Source organism: Argopecten irradians, chromosome 6 (genome assembly GCF_041381155.1).
Source record: "Argopecten irradians isolate NY chromosome 6, Ai_NY, whole genome shotgun sequence".
Taxonomy (NCBI): Eukaryota; Metazoa; Mollusca; class Bivalvia; order Pectinida; family Pectinidae; genus Argopecten; species Argopecten irradians.
Window position 1 is genome coordinate 16,298,533 of NC_091139.1, and position 15,512 is coordinate 16,314,044.

The window sequence follows — 15,512 nt, forward strand, 5'->3', positions numbered from 1 at the left end:
GATGCTTTTCATCAATTCTGGAGATATCGACGACTTTTGACCGTTTCTGTTATTTTCTTTAGCCCGATTTATCCTCTTTGAAGTTTTTCTGCAAGAACCCTCTGGTAGTTGAGGGAGCGGCTCTCGCTCTCTTTGAGGTGTTCTTGTTGTTGGCGATGTCGTTCGTGAGATTTTTTCTCTAGCGTGTCTATTTTCTTTTCAATTTCAGTTAGTCGACCATTGACGTCGTTTAAAAAATCGACCAAAATTTGAGCAGTAGTCTGCGGCGATTGTTGTACTATTGGCTGGTGTGTAGCTGGGTTCGGTAACGCCGTGCAGAAATAGACCTCCGACACCGGCGAATAGGGATTAACGTCAACTTCATCTTGTACTGGAGTCCCCAAATCGCGCTCCATAACTCAAAATGTTGGATTGTAGATGTTGATCCGTCTGTAACTTTAAGAAAACTGAATACCACCCACACGTGACAGTCTCTAATATGATGAATCTAGGTTTTCGTCAAAAGTTTCTTCAAAGGCTTTCTTTCCATGACGGTTATCAGATTTATCTAGTGAATGCTCATTTGTTTCTTCAAAATTAATGATTACTTTCTAAACACTGGGCTATTAAGATAGACGGACCTGTTGGCAAAGACATTCTGTAGGGATCACTGATAAAAACCCCAAAAACATCAGTCTACAGGCAACTGGACTTTTTCTAAAGGCGTCCTTTCGGAACAGACATCAACTATCCAGTTACAATTAAAACCCAATAAACAACTAACAAATCACAAACAAATTGTTTCATACTGTCCTTCAACCACACTGAAAAACTTTCTTAACTCCAACATTTACCATTCTCCAAGTGTTCAAAAATTTCTAGATCCCTCGATACCATGTTCCCAAAACAATCTCAAAAATTCTCAATTTTCCATCAACAAACTACACGTAGCTACAACTATATACACAAAACTTATATATATCTACATGTATTGGTGATCTCCTGCCTAGACCAGACTACCTCTCCCATAGTTCTATTCCAAACCTATAACAAAACCTATGTACAAAATCACACAATAACTAAGTCCATGCCAAACACTGCCAAGATGTATTTTCTATTTTGAAATCACATCAAAATTAGTAGACTGGCCACCAGACCCTAAGTTGTTGATAAGACTTTCTCAGCAGAGTTCTTTACTAGATTATCTCCCCCTAGTTTAAAACTTAGTCTAGAATCAGGCATGTAGTAGAGACAAAAATAATCAAGCCAATTTTAGTGAATTTTTTAATATTCTAGAGACTGGTGGCCAGTCTACAAAATTAGGTACAACTGGACAATACTCCCTCAACATTTCCAAGTTCACCGTTTTAAAATCCCATTAAAACTCACACCAGAACTGGACAATGCATCAGTATTTCCAAGTTTTTTCTGTACCACCTCACTGATTTGAAATCCCATCAAAACCATCATTGAATAATAAGCGAATAAACTTCTCTATAACTAATCACAAGTTCGTTTGTCATTAAGTATATACACTACATAGTACCACAACTCCATTTCCATAGTCCTTATATGTTCCAACCGTTTTGGCGTTTGTACAGTCCTATATATATATATAGTTTACTTATTTTCAAGGATCCCATTGTTGTTCAGATAGATTACTATTGACGGCTTTTAGGGAGACAAATACAAAGTTCTCAGTAAAGTCACTTTCTCTAGAACTGTTATGCATATCGTTTTCATCATATTTCCTACAAAAAATGCTTTGATTGTTCACCAATGACACACATTGTCCAATTAATAGAAGGTAAATCAGGAGTCCACACATCATTTTGTACCAGTCAACAATACCAGTATTTCTGCTCTCATATAAATTAGAACAGGCACGTGTTAAAGTCTTAATCCCACTTCTGACACCAGTTGTTACGTTTTTGCGTTCTGTGCTTTAATCTGAAGAAGTATCCCACTTCTGACACCAGTTGTTATGATTTACTACCACTGCTTTATTCAGAAGAAATATCCCACTTCTGACACCAGTTGTTAATTTTTCTCTTTGTTGTAACCAAAGTATAAATAAAGTTCAAGTTTCAGGTTGTCAGGCACCGCCGAAAAATATTAAACAAAGTATTCAAGTCGTATCAAATCAAGCTAAAGTTCATGGTTTTCACTCACCAGCAACATCTACATACGTAAACTAATCCGTTTAACCAACTGTCCGACTTATCTAAACGCACTACAAACTAATCACTAACTTATATCATCTGACTGTCCAATGATTCCAGCTGTATCTCTCGACTGGCTCTCAACTAACTGTCCCACCCTCAGGGTGTCTTTCCCTTTTACCGACGACACTAATTTACATCTCTATTCTAAGACTACTATCATTAACTATATACTCTATTCTAAGGATACATATTTATAAACTGCTATTCTTAACTAGATAATCTAAACTAAGGATATATATTTATAGGACGGCTATCAATACACATGCATACCTAAAATAGGATGGCCCCTGAACTCTTTGCGACCCTGGCCTAAATTATAGCACCTAGATACCATAACTAAAGATAGAACAATACTGAATATGCAAATTTAAGACTGACCCATGCACCACATCTTTATCTAATGCTAAAGATAGTCGTCGGAATCACCAGTGAGCAGAAGTATATAAATAACTCCAAACTAAGATAAGGAATTTCCCTATCCATTCTTAGCCTAATGACCGACCCTTACTACAGACAGTTCATTAGTTAGGCTCTATAGATACACAACCACTGACCCCTTTATTTACATACCAACTCCCCTACAGTGCCCTAATGTTCTCCCCACCATTACTACATCATTAGCGCTCTCAGACTGACCACAGCCCTTTCTAGCCTATAAATGGCTTAGTATACAGATGGCGTTGACCATAACCGCCATCTATATTTAACCCATGCTGGTCTGCTGACCCAATAACAACCAACTAATTGGACATGGTAATTGTAACACCAAATTAATGATCCTTGTGATATAAATCCACCTGTCATAGAGAACTAAAACTACTTAAAAATACAATTATATTCAACCTTTATACAATAAAAACGCCACAGTACTATCCTATACTCAGTTTCAGAGAAGAAGTCGTTTATATGGAAATAGCCAAATTGACCCCTTTTGGCCCCGCCCCTCAGGCCTATGGGTGGTCAGCCCCATCATTTGTACAATTTTGAATCCCCACCCTATAAGGATGCTACCATTGCATTATGAGCGTTCCCCCATGCTCAGTTGCAGAGAAGAAATCGTTTATATAGAAATAGCCAAATTGACCTCTTTTGACCCCGCCCCTCAGGCCCCCGGGGGGTCAGCCCCATCATTTGTACAATTTTGAATCCCCAGCCTATAAGGATGCTACAATTGCATTATGAGCGTTCTCCCATGCTCAGTTGCAGAGAAGAAATCGTTTATATAGAAATAGCCATATTGACCCCTTTTGACCCCGCCCCTCTGGCCCCCGTGGGATCAGCCCCATTATTTGTACAATTTTGAATCCCCACCCTATAAGAATGCTTCCAATGCATTATAAGTGCTATCCCATGCATAGTTTCAGAGAAGAAGTCATTTATATGGAAATAGCCAAATTGACCTCTTTTGACCCCGCCTCTCAGGCCCCCGGGGGGTCAGCCCCATCATTTGTACAATTTTTAATCCCCACGCTATAAGGATTCTATCATTGCATTATGAGTGTTCTCCCATGCTCAGTTTCAGAGAAGAAGTCGTTGATATGGTAATAGCTAAATTGACCCCTATTGGCCCCGCCCCTCAGGCCCCTGGGTGGGTCAGCTCCATCATTTATACAATTGTCAGTCAGCAACCCATAAGGATGCTACCAGTCAAATTTTATTGAATTCCTACCAGCGGTTATGGAGAAGAAGTCGATTGTTGACGGACGACGGACGACGGACGGTATTCCATAAGCTCACCTCCGGTCCTTCGGACCAGGTGAGCTAATACTAAATAAACATTCTCATTTACCAGGTGCAACACAATATTTGATATACACAATATTTTAAGGCAATATGTGAATTGGATGTTTCAATTACTCATTCTGTCGACATAAATGTATGCCGGCATAATTTGCTCATATTAGCCAGAAGGAAAACATAAACAAACACATGTGCGCTTACGCTAGTTACCTGGCTCACCACGTACAGGTCGTGTCGACGTCAATCACGTGATACGATTCGGAATCCGACAAAACCCGAAGTCACTTAACATAGCGGTGATTGAAGGCGCTTTATTCAAAACCAGAAATATATTATCCCTAGATTTCGGCTCTCTTATAGGTCGACGTATACTTTTGGGGAGCTAAGTCATCAAGTTACATGTCCATGTTCAAATATCAAATATTTAAGTGACATATCTTTACAGTGAAATTAGCATGAAATATAACTTTAAATATATATATAAAAACATTAAAAAAACTTAACAAATCATTTCAGTAATGTATGCATAAAATAATGTGGTTCTCAGTGAGTTTTTTAACAAACAATATATTTTGTTTGGATTAAAGGTATGGCATTATTTGATTTCTAGTAAATATGTTTTCCCATTTTTGGAATCATTGTGTCTTATTTTGTTGATATAATTATTCTTGATATTAAGAAGAATGTTTTTTTTTTTTCATATCATGCTCCACAATAAATGGGAATCTGTATATTTCTTAGGATTTTTTTTTTATAAAATCCGGATTTTCATACCTATTTCCGGTTCTGTTAATTGCTATGAACTATCTAACCCATCCAAGATCTATCTAACCCAGCCTAAACAAACTCTACATGTGTTGTCTATTCAACTGCTTTCATATCTCATTTTTATGTAAGTAAATTATTGTCCGTCACTTCTAGTGTTTGTTTGAAATAATGTACATGTACTCGATTACATTATACTCCTAAATATAACCAACAACTTACAAAGAATAACTTAGATAACAGTCGTGACTGAAACATCTGATTACAATACCCTCTCCATCTTACACGAGTTCTGTCTCAGGCTTCATCGCTTCACCTAATCCTTAACTAGAAGAAAGTCACACAACACTTAGAGGATTATCACGTAATGGTTTATCCGTCCACATGCTAGCGTGCTTCATGGAATTTGCCTCTGTCCAGTTGGCATTCATATTGGCTTTGAATGCCAACTGATAGACGTCAATGCTTATATTTACATTTGGTTAAAATTTCATGATGAAATCCCAATGGATTTACATCTATAATAAATTAATCATTCATTATCGTCATGGATGAAACAGCCATTTGAACAGCTGTTTTCCGTGATCACTGGCACGACAATTGCGATATCACAATGAAAATGACGTCATAATAAGCGCTTGAAGTTTATGGACTATATGAATGCAAACTGTGCATGGTAAGGTTACATAGTGGGACTGCAGTGAAGATGTAAATATAGGCAGGACACTCGACCGCACAGCTACAAAACAACTTAATATATAGGACTAAGCCGCGAAAATACCTATAATTTTATAATCATTTAACGTCACACTGTCAAAGTACATATCGGAATGGATCACTTCGTTACTCTTCTTTAGACATTAATTAGTAATGATAAATCCTGTAATTGAACAAATTGCATAAAAAGGAGATGGTTTATAAAGGACAATACCCGATACTTCATTGTTGATATGACTTCGTTAAAAACAAACATATTCATCTGATTGATTTTTACCATGAAATACGTGCCTAAGACGCATGATATTCATTTGAAAAGCTAGGAAGTTTTTACTTCACATCGACAGCTTAGACATCTCATCAGTTGCCTCGTTCATATCATATCTTCCACCCAGACTACTCTAAGTCTGTTCTCTGACAAACGAATGGAATTATTTCCAGGCAATGGAGGTCAACAAGCCACCCATCTTCCTCTGTGGCTCCGCAATCACAATTGAACTGGGCTGGCAGGTACGTGTGAGTGTAATCGTTGAGTTGGACATAAGTCCAGTAAGAGGAGTTTAGATCGGTCCCGTCAAGCCATACCCATGTTCCCTCGGTTTCTTGGTCGCCGATACCTATCCATGCTAAAGTATTATAACCATTTCCTGTAAGCAATTAATTAGAATGACAATATTCTTTCACAAACTAAATTAGCGGTGAATACATTGCTCACAAAATTGATTTAAAGTTTTCATATTATGCAAACACAATCTACCCTATTCGGTGTATTTATCATAACAAATGTATTTTACTAAGCTAAATTCATGTTCTGTTGTAATAAACCAATTATTAAGATGTAAACAAAGTTTCTTTTTCGTAATTTCAATTTAAAAACAAGTTTGCGAAGATTAACACTCCAAATAAGAAAGGTAATCCCTATCGATGTAAATGTTCTTCGTGGAATTCATCTTTCAAGAATTTACTTGGATCGCAAACTTACCGAATATAAATCGCATGTGAAAGCAAAAAGACTTACAATAATGTCTTGGTTTAATAAATCTAGTAATTGACATTTATTTTTTTTCAATTCTCGAGGAATGCAATAATTCATTCATTCGGGTCATAACATTTTTCGTTAAGAGAATGTAGTGTACTTTTTATTATACTGACAAACATATGAAGATTTGTGTTTTCTTCCTGAGCTTATACAGGACGACATTATCAATCTGGTTACTACATAGATATTTAATAACCATTTTCACCAGACAAGATACCAAATAGAGGGGTTATAATAGTCTAAATATTGAAATCCTTCTGAAATTGCTTTGATTTAACAAAATTATTATGTTGTGTTAAAAGTTGCTTAAAATATGCCTACTGAGCGCCGATGAAAACACTATAAAAATAGCTAATTTTTAATGGTTATAAAAACTTTATAGACCAAAATGATGATTTCGACAGTTTTATCCAACCAAAACGTCAGCTAAAGATCAAACATAGATAGACACAAGGCAAATGTTTCAACCCTTCCCTCAAAACTCATTTTCACACTTTCAGTATCTGATGTGAACTCCATTTGCGTCTACACAAGCTCGACACCTTCGCAAAATGACCGAACCAGACGCTGGATTCTAACTAGCTGACTGTTTCTCAACTCTTCTTGAAGAGCAATTTCAAGGTGGCGTCGATTATGTGGCTGTGGTTGACATCGTTTCACAGATTGACCTAACTTGTCCCACAGGCGTTCAATCGGACTGAGGTCAGGAGAGAAGGCAGGCCAGGGCAGTGTCTGAATATTTTGGTTATTGAGGAAGTATGTCGTCAGCATGAATACGCACAGGTACTATCTTGCTGCTGAACGTCGACGGCTGCATGATTTCGAACGAACAGCCCGACGGTAGTTTGTATATATAGTATATAGTTTGTCAATATAACGTCGCGCCGTTAGGTTACCATCCGCAAGGTCGAATGAAATCCCTCCCCAACTCATCACGCTACCACCACCCGGCCTGAAACATTCGTTGACGCAGGAATCGACGTAGCGTTCTCTCCGTCGTTTCAAACCAAGATTTCTGCTTTAACTATTACGGAGATGAAAGCAAGACTCATCCACGAACAAGACGAGTCGTCATTGCAACATGAACCATCGGCGAATGATGCCTGGTCCACGTTAGACGATTTCGACGTCGACGTGGTGTAAGCACGTTTCCATTCAACGGAAATGTCTTCGCGCGTTTAAACCAGCACTACACAAACGGCAGCGGATGGTAGAAACATCCGTCTTCCATTGATGCTAATCTTTGTTCTGGCCGTTTGGGCAGCTGTTTGGAAGCGGTCACGGTGATGGACTGGCCGTATATAGCGGTCTTGTCCAGCCGACGTCACTGGTTGCCTCCAACCACGCTGTCTATCGTTCAAGGAACCAGTTTATTCGTAACGCTGTTGAAGTCTAACAACAGTGGACGGCGAACAGCCCGTTCTTCGTTGCAATTTCACGGCGTAAAAGTCCATTTGCCAACATACCCATAACTTCGTAACGCTGGTTGTCTGTAAGTCAAGCTATGGTTTTCCAAACTAAGCGGAGTTTTCAAAATTACCAATGACTAGACATATTGTGGAAGATAGATCAAACGCGTATTAATACAACGTACACGTGCATAAAGGTGCGTTTTCGACAATTGGCCGCTTCACGGCCCGGGAACGATTTCAATCATGCGGATCATTATTTGTTTCATTGATCATTTACTCAAGGTTGTAGATTACTAACGTTGTAGATGTGAACCATGATTTAAAAAAAAAATCATTCACTAAACAAGTGTGGTGTTTTCCTCGGCGCTCATCATATAATATTGTTTATGAGTAATACTTTTCCCGTTCGATGTGTCAGTATTTTGAGTCAGAACGATCAAAACTTAATTCTTAATATACATGCTTTAGTATTCACATCACATATGCATATGCATGATTTAGTATTCATCGGGGCCGCGGTAACCGAGTGGTGTTTGAAGATGTCTCGAAATGTTATCACAATCATTCTGGGTCGCGAGTTCGAATCCCATTTGGGGCATTTGCAAGGTACTGGCCGCTGATCGATGGTTTTTCTCTGGTTACTCTGGCTTTCCTCCACGTCCGTATATAACTATGGCGGCTGTTAATAGGAAGTTACACTAATACATGTATTACTAGTATTCATTTTGATATATTTCTACAAATAATTAATTCATCTTACGATAATTACCATAACTGAAGTACGCCTGATGTTTTTTAGCATTATCTATAATGACTAGTCGGCCATGGTCTTGTTCACATTGTGTTTTTGCGTTGTCCCAGGTCGCACCCCCACTGTGAAGTTTCACACATAAAGGTCCATCCTTGATCCATGAATAGCCCGCTAGATCACAACCTACAATTTGACAATTTGTAATTATGTTTTATGACAATATTTGATTCAATAGCCTTATCTAACACATGCATATAACGATATTACATAAATCGTATAATTATTGCCTTTAGATTTGTGAAAACATACATAATAAACGGGTTTATCGTTTAACCTTCCATTAACTACCAATGTCATTTATGATGAGGAATGCCGGAAATCCATGTGGACAAAACGATTACTACCTTGCAACTATCCACTCACAGCTATGAGATGCATACTGCATGTAGCATAAGTATAATCAGCAGTGAGATACCGCTAAGCGGTTAAAAATTGAGTGGTTTAATTTCGCATTATTTTAAAAACTAACGAACTGTTAAAACAGTCAATGACATTCCTTAAATAAAATAGCTGAAAAAAGAATTAGTGAACCGTGAATCAATTTAAAGGATTTAATGTAACTTAAGAAATATATGTAGCAGATGTAATGCCACTTTGAACACATTAATTTTTCATTCAATTCATGGATTTTTCTTGAACATAAACATACAGAGACCGGACAGAAGTATTCGGACAAACGCGTCGTGATGTATACTTCTAAATTTCGTGCGGCGCGTAAAATTCCGAATAAATCCAGTTTGGAGGCTTGGTTTGCGTCATCGTAAACGTCATCGGAAAGATGACGTCATGCGTAATGTTGTGGCGGTAAAAATAAATTACGTCGTCTGCTGACGGAATCGCAGGAATTCACGGATATAACATGGGTCGTCGTGGTAAAGAAGTGACATCAGGCTTAAGAAAAGCAGTCGTAGCGATGATAGAAGGTGGGATAAAAACAAAGAATTGTTGCAGTTAGGTTAGGCATACCAAAATCTAGAATTTCTTATATTTGGAAGCGATATGTGAGACGAGGAAACATTGAAAATACACATCGATGTGGAAGGACGCCATATTTGACAGATCGCGACCAGAGAAGGCTCTTAAAAGTTGTGCGCGGAAATAGGAGAAAAACGTTGTATGAAGTAACAGCCGAATTAAATGACTACAGGAACACTGTAAATGATGCACAGGTTAGTAAGAAAAAGATTGACCGGAATTTCAAAAATCAGGGATACCGTAGTAGGGTAGTGAAGAAAACCATGGTTGTGCGTGAAGTCAATTTGAGGAGACGTGTGACATTTTGCTTTGATAAAAGAAATCTGACTGTAGAAAACTATTGGAAAGATGTTATATTTTTTCAAAAGTTAAATCGTGATCGGTAATGACAACATAATTTGAATATGGAGGCGAAAAGACTAGGCATACCGGCCAGCCTGCATCTGTCCGCGGTCACACTGAAAATGTTCCGTGATGATTTGGGGGTGTATTACCCATCATGGAGTTGGTACTGTTTGCAGTGTAAATGGAATCATCAATTCACTAAAAGATATTGAAATTTTGGAAGAGAATTTGTGGCCAGTTTTAGCGAGACACTTCACAAACCAAAACTACATTTTTTCAACAGGACAATGCTCCAATTCACAAGGCTCGTGTTGTGTCTGAATATTTTTACAAACCATGGTATTCCCGTTTTAGAATGGCCCCCACAAAGACCTGATTTAAATATCATCGAAAATGTGTGGTTAAAACTTAAAATACGACTAAAACCAGTGGTCAACAACATCAATAATCAAACAGAACTCTTTGACGCAATACAAATCATCTGGCAAGGCATTGATGTAGAATACATTCAAGGTTTATACCAATCGATTCCCGATCATCTGAAGGAAGTACGGAAGTCCAAGGGTCAGATCACCAAATATTAGGTCAGTATCAAAACACATTTTCTCAGCGAGATGTTAACATGACGGTACTGCGGCCATTTTGTTCGAATACTTCTGAACATAAACATAGCTTTAAGATTGTAGACCCTATTTAAACTGCAGTATCTAGTGTATGCACCCGACCTAATCTTATATATCACTGTTGACTCGTAGAGTGTTGTTGATGGTAAATTGAAGCAAAAATGCAAAAACAAAAAAAATGTACTTTTTTGTTGCAAGTTCACAGGGTTCCTTATATCATGCCATTTTGTTTACTAGTGTTTCTGGTTTTGACCAGATTCGCCTTTATTTTGCCATACCCATCGAGTCTTTTTTGACCTTGTCAGGACAATGGCGACTGTAGATTATAGCATACAAATGCGGCATATATAGGACGTCCCAATTGATACCAAGGGATGAATGTATATATTCAAATGTTACTATGTCATCTGAACATACGCGAAATAATGTTTTAAATTCATTTCCACAATTCTGCATGTTTTGGTACAAATTCTGCAGTTAAACATATTTTTCTCAAAACTAGTCTTCGTTCCCTTTTAGTGTTCCTATATAATTGACGTATTAAAGATGATTGAAAAGCCATCCTTAATGTTATATTGGCATCATATAATCTACAGCTGCCATTTTCCCGACAAGGTCTTTGTATGTCTAAATATAATGATATGCTTATGTGGTGACAGAAATATGTACTGAACCCTGTGAACTTGCGACAAAAAATATAATTCTTTGCACATTTTACCAAAATTTACAAATAACATGACAATCTACGAGTCAACAGTAATAGCTAAGGTTTTGGAGGATTCATAGACACTTTATATCAACTAAGTTATGTTCAAGTACACCTAAGAAGTTATATATAGGCATACAAATAATCACTAGTTTGAACAGGGTCTTAGACCTTAAGCAAATATATATGTTGGAACCTATGTCACAATCTTAGTTTGACATACATTATATGTATCTGATGACAATGAAACAACAGCATTGCAATGAACTCATTCAGCGACAAGTCATAAAGAATTAGTGCAAGATTAATTTCATTATTTGTAATTTTATTGACATCATATTTCAGATTTTAAATTTAAAAGTAATCAATTTATTGCATAAAAGTTTGCAAAGCGGCTTACCATGTGTATTTTTGTAGATGACCTCTGTCTCCTTAAGGGTAGAAATCGGGCTGTGTGTTATGTACCGGAAACCACGACAGGCTCCGGTGACGTTGCTGTACCCAAACATCAGGCAGTCAGAGTTAAACAAACAGACGGCAGCACAGCCGCTCAGCGATAAGTTGCTGACTATTACAGTATAGACAATGCCACCAGTTGTGTTGCTCCAGTGATACTTCGGATCAATCTCCCAGTATCCAGACAATATCAGACAACGGCAGCTCATATCTGCGACATATGCACATGAACAGTGTGGTCTAACAACGATATGTATTTTCATCAAAATCACATTTTTTTTAAACCTTAAAACGGGGGTCACGATTTCTTCTTTCGGTTCAGATACATATGAATGTGGTGTACCATAATTAACTTTGATCATTTAAGTTGTTAGCATTTTTTTCAAGAAAACTACGTACATTCTGTTAAAGTCGACACAATTTTCTCGCCAAGTCGCCTTGGCAGATACAATGCACGTGTCACCATAACTTTATATGTTTGAAATATCATTTTTAACGCTAACAATTCTTGAGAAAATATACGTGATCGACAATTCGACAGTGCGATATGGACGAAATCAGACACGACATGTATGTTTCAATAAGAATTATATATCGGAGTCCCCCCACTCAGTAACATTGCATGTCGGCCATTACATCCAATGAATTATTACAAACAGATGAGATATACGTTCTATTGTGAATCAAGAGCAAAATCCAAAATTGAAGTGGAATTTCGGACGAGAACTTTAACGCGATAACTTAAAACTTTCAAAATTGTCTCTGGAAAACAACGAAAAACAAAGAATCTTAGCGCCATTGCATCGTTTCTTTTCGTATATTTTAATGTGTGATATGCTCTGTTTTTCTACGATTACTGTAAGATTGACTAATATATACTTCAAAATGATTTAATATGGCGCAGTTTCAATGCATTTTGAAAAAAAATATTTTCAAACTGCGTTGACTTGCACCATATTTAAAGCACTTTGAATTATTTTTTTTTCAGAGTGGATTAAGAAGGTACATTGATTGTTTTTCAATACGTGTTTAACCCTTTAAATGAGCATATTTCAATTAACTTGATGGAATGCATAATGGTTTCAGAATTCATCTATAAAATACAATTAAGGATTGATTTCAATTTTGTTGCTTGCATTGACTGATGAAGAAGGTTAATCTCGTGCAAATCAAGTGAACTGCGAAGCAGTTCATGTTACATTTGCACGAGATTAACTTTTTTTCATCAGCCAATGCAAGCAACAAAGTTGATAATCAATCCTTATATTTACGTTAACCAATTTAAAATTCCCGCCATTAAAAGTCAAATTATATGTCATCGGTATAACATTATTATACAAATTTGCAACATTGTACCAGTTATCGTACATGTATGTACAGCTACGGAACAGCCGCCAGTCAGTTCTTCTCGCCACCATGGCAACATAAAATGTAGTTCGAAAAAAAACCTTTTTCTTTGTGCGTTTTTTTTCGATTAAAAACGGCGATTTTGAAATATTTGTTTATGTACAAGTATTAATGACTTAATTTTTATCATGAAAATATTATTATGTAGCTTCAAATCAAAAAGATTGCTGTGCAGTACTAGCAGAGCAGTCAATGTGTTATCCGGTAGCTCGATTCAGCAAGGGTCCGGTTTTGAAGAAAAATGACGATTGTGGTGAAAATGCTAAATAGTTGGTATCTACATATAATCAAACCTTTTTAAATTCATTTGCAATTGTTGTGGAATGTAACTGAATGTTGTATTTCCGTCTGGTAATTATTTGTAACTGACATTTAAATGTTTATCAACTAAACCTGTTGTCTATGGTATGCGATGCAGTCCAATAACCATGCTTCCGGGGCTCAATATAAACGTGTTAAATTGAGGGATTTAGTCGCAGTACTCACTGGAATGACTTCTGTGTTCATTCTTGGAAATGTGATAACTTTACTATCAATTGGAAGTTTTTGGGCTTGAAAAATCTATAAAGTAAGTAGAGAAACGTCGATTTGAAAATGTTGGACGGTTTCCAACGACCCCCATATGCCATTAGTTTTGACACCTCAAAGATTTCGTTTCGGTAGGCTTTATGTCATTGAAATCACCGTTTTGCATATTTGAAGCGTTATTTTCATGGAATATATCGTTGTCTAAGCTTAAACGTATGAGGACCGTTCACATAGATTGTTACACGTTATCGTAACTATTTGCATTCGAAGAGGAGTTTGCCTTTACTTGCGAATAAATTTTGATACCTCACCGCGTTCGGTCTAGCTTATGTTTTCAGCATTTTTTTCATGGCTATGAGACTAAGTCCGCGTTTCATCAACTATACAGTGTAAATCATCTGGTATAATATTATATTACTAATTGATTTAATATCACTACATCAAGAATTTCTGTCTGTGTTTCTAAATGTACAACGATAGGGCCAGAATGTTCATTCAAAACTGAAAGCGGCATAAATCGTAGGTCAAAATGTATACAATTGTCAAAATGCTATTTCTTACGCCTCGTCAGAAGTCAGCGTGTGTGGACCAAGTATTTCATATTGGGAAATGAAGTGATCGGAGGTGTTAAACTTAGTTTCATTGAGGCGAAGCGAAGTGGAAAATGTAAAATCATGTATTATGTATGCATAGCTTTTCCTACTAGCAATACAGACAGAGCACTACATTTGTACGTAACAGTATAGGATAAATCACGCGTATGGTGTAGGAATATGCCAACGGAAAAATACCCCTTTCGTAGTGTGCCCGAAGGTCCCGACATTGGGTGTTTAACAAACAACATTAGTCTACAAGAAATGTCGAATTTTTATAAATATTATAAATATTAATTTGTGTGTGTGTAAATCATTAAAGGATGATATTGTCCAAAAAGATGAAGTAAAATCAATCTGTATGGCATGAAAACTCATCAAATATGAACTATAGGAAGCAATTTACTAAAAATAATCATTTGTCATTAGTATATGTTTCTATTATGTTATACACAGATATTTAAGTGATTTCAGATGTTTCAACACATGTACCACAACTGTTTTCACAGTTACGTTGAATATGTACCATTATTAACTATATAACCTTGTAAACATGTTTTAACGTTCATTGAAATATTTTTTTCAAAGTGCGTTTAAATTTTTCAAAGTGTGTCTGTAACAAAGCTGACAAAACTTTATGGATCCCATGAATAGGCGAAAGGACGTATTTAATCAAACTACCGTACGCGTAAAGCCGGTTATTATCGCGGGCTATGGTATTTTCACAATTTCGCGAGACAAAGAAATGGTTGAATCATATATACCATTTAAAGCCAGACTACGCAATACTATTTGTTATGAAAACATTAATTTCGAAGTTTAATAGGATTTAGTTACTCACCAATGAAGAGGAACAGATGAATAACAAAGTATCTTCATGAGGCTTGTATCCCATATTCACTATCAATACCACGATGGATGGGATAATCTGTGGTCTGTGCTCGATGTGGCAATTTAAATACATAACTTTTTTCAGTTAAGTACAGCTATATGGTTAAACTTGTTTTAAACATGCACAGAACATTTTATAATCAGTTTGTCAATTTTTAATAGATTAATACCCTACGATGTTACAAACATAGACTTATCAAGTACCAATCGATATCGCATTGTCTTAATTCAGTCATCATAATATACCTGAGCCATCATTACATTGCTGCTGATGCTTCTTACTCAGTGATGCTAAATGTA